Source organism: Babylonia areolata, chromosome 18, assembly GCF_041734735.1.
Source record: "Babylonia areolata isolate BAREFJ2019XMU chromosome 18, ASM4173473v1, whole genome shotgun sequence".
Classification (NCBI taxonomy): domain Eukaryota; kingdom Metazoa; phylum Mollusca; class Gastropoda; order Neogastropoda; family Buccinidae; genus Babylonia; species Babylonia areolata.
In genome coordinates this window covers 30199601-30202100 of record NC_134893.1, presented here as the reverse complement: position 1 = coordinate 30202100, position 2500 = coordinate 30199601, and the positions used below count along the sequence as shown (strand labels likewise).

The window sequence follows — 2500 nt, the reverse complement described above, 5'->3', positions numbered from 1 at the left end:
AGTGTCTTCATAAAGCGTCTTTTTCACTGTGTTCATGTGTCTCTCATAAAGCGTCTTCTTCACTGTGTTCAAGCGTCTTCATAAAGCGTCTTTTTCACTGTGTTTAAGTGTCTTCATAAAGCGTCTTTTTCACTGTGTTAAAGTGTCTTCATAAAGCGTCTTTTTCACTGTGTTCAAGTGTCTTCATAAAGCGTCTTCTTCACTGTGTTCGTCTTCATAAAGCGTCTTTTTCACTGTGTTCAAGCGTCTTCATAAAGCGTCTTCTTCACTGTGTTCAAGTGTCTTCATAAAGCGTCTTTTTCACTGTGTTTGAGCTGAAGTCGGTCCACCAGTTCAGCTACCTAGGCTGCACCATCTCGTCTGACGCCAAGATCGACAAGGAGATCGACAACAGACTTGCAAAGGCAAACAGCGCATTCGGCAGGCTGTACAAGAGAGTGTGGAACAACAAACACCTGAAGAAAGACACAAAGATCAGCGTGTACAGAGCTGTTGTACTGCCCACCCTGTTGTATGGCTCCGAAACCTGGGTCACCTACCGGCACCACATACGACTGCTTGATCGCTTCCACCAGCGCTGCCTTCGCACCATCCTCAGCATCCACTGGAGTGACTACATCACAAATGTCGAGGTCCTGGAGCAGGCAAAGACTATCAGCATCGAGGCAGTGCTGCTAAAGACCCAGCTACGTTGGGCAGGGCACGTGTCCAGGATGGAGGACCACCGCCTGCCCAAGATCGCGCTGTATGGCGAACTGTCCACTGGCCACCGTGACAGAGGAGCACCCAAGAAGAGATACAAAGACTCCTTGAAGAAAGCTCTCGGTGCCTGTCACATTGACCATCGCCAGTGGTCCGCAGTAGCCGCTGATCGAGAGACCTGGCGACGCACCATCCACCAAGCTGTCTCCTCCTTCGAAAACAACCGCAGGGCCAGCCTTGAGGACAAACGCAGAAGGAGGAAGAACCACGACGCTGCAGCCGCGAACCCAGACCAGACTTTCCCTTGCAACCGCTGCGGCCGACTCTGCTTTTCCCGCATTGGCCTTGTCAGCCATGAGCGTGCCTGCATCAGACGTGGACAACGCCCTTCCTAGATCTTCGTTAGCGAAGCCAGGCCATGATGACAAGCGTCTTCATAAAGCGTCTTCTTCACTGTTTTCATGTGTCTCTCATAAAGCGTCTTCTTCACTATGTTCAAGCGTCTTCATAAAGCATCTTCTTCACTGTGTTCAAGCGTCTTCATAAAGCGTCTTCTTCACTGTGTTCAAGTGTCTTCATAAAGCGTCTTCTTCACTGTGTTCAAGTGTCTTCATAAAGCGTCTTCTTCACTGTGTTCAAGTGTCTTCATAAAGAGTCTTTTTCACTGTGTTCAAGCGTCTTCATAAAGCGTCTTCTTCACTGTTTTCATGTGTCTCTCATAAAGCGTCTTCTTCACTGTTTTCATGTGTCTCTCATAAAGCGTCTTTTTCACTGTGTTCAAGTGTCTTCATAAACGTCTTTTTCACTGTGTTCAAGTGTCTTCATAAAGCGTCTTTTTCACTGTGTTCAAGTGTCTTCATAAACGTCTTTTTCACTGTGTTCAAGTGTCTTCATAAAGCGTCTTCTTCACTGTGTTCAAGTGTCTTCATAAAGCGTCTTCTTGAAGAGTCTTCATTTCACAAATTGTCTCCGAAGTGCCAGTCTTCAGTGAGGGCCTCATACGGTGCAGCATACATGTACCTATTTTACGTATGACTGTGAGTATTCATTGTCAACAGGCAATATAACTTTGTTATTTTGATTGTAATGTACATGTTTTGAAGTAAGGTGGCAGAATGGTTTACACGCTCAGCTGTCAATACGGTGAGTCCGTGAGGGTCTGGGTTCGAATTCCGCTCTCGTCCTTTCTCCCAAGTTTGACTGGAAAATCAAACTGAGCATCTAGTCTTTCGGATGAGACGATAAACCGAGGTCCCGTGTGCAGCACGCACTTGGCGTACTGAAAAAGGACCCATGGCAACGAGAGTGTTGTCCTCTGGCAAAATTCGGTAGAAAAAAAAAATCGACTCACATAGGTACACAAATATACAAACATGCACTCAAGGCCTGGCAAAAAGCGCGTTGGTTTATGCTGCTGGTCAGGCATCTGCCTAGCAGATGTGGTGTGGCGTATATGGATTTGTCCGAACGCAGTGACGCCTCCTTGAAAAACTGAAACTGAAAGTGTATGTCTGAAAGAAAAGAAGCTTCTGTGTAAGCCTAGACAAACAACCTGCAGCACTCACCATAGGGAGGACAGGCAGGACGCAAGGTCAATGCAACCAGTGACACACGAAATCACCCAGTGGAGTCAGTTCACTTATCACGAGCACGTCTTAAAGGAGAGAGGGTCAGACCAGGTTAGGCCTATATATATATCGACTGTTATTTTTCAGAAACGGCACGTCCAAGGACTTAACTCTCTCCATACGAACAGCGAAAGAGACGACGTTAACAGTGTTTCATCCCAATTACTATC

At 46.7% G+C, this 2500-nt stretch overlaps 1 protein-coding gene across 3 annotated transcripts in view; it reads right to left on the bottom strand.

The window, feature by feature from the left end:
• Positions 1 to 2500, bottom strand: part of LOC143292643 (chitin synthase chs-1-like) — a 69295-nt gene that overhangs the window by 50934 nt on the left and 15861 nt on the right. The window contains exon 1 of one of the 3 annotated variants that reach the window (XM_076603131.1): positions 2268 to 2285. The exons of the other annotated variants lie outside the window; for them this stretch is intronic. The gene's annotated coding sequence lies outside the window, so the exon portion shown is untranslated. Of the gene's footprint in view, positions 1 to 2267; positions 2286 to 2500 lie in introns of those variants that run through there. 3 annotated transcript variants of the gene reach the window in all.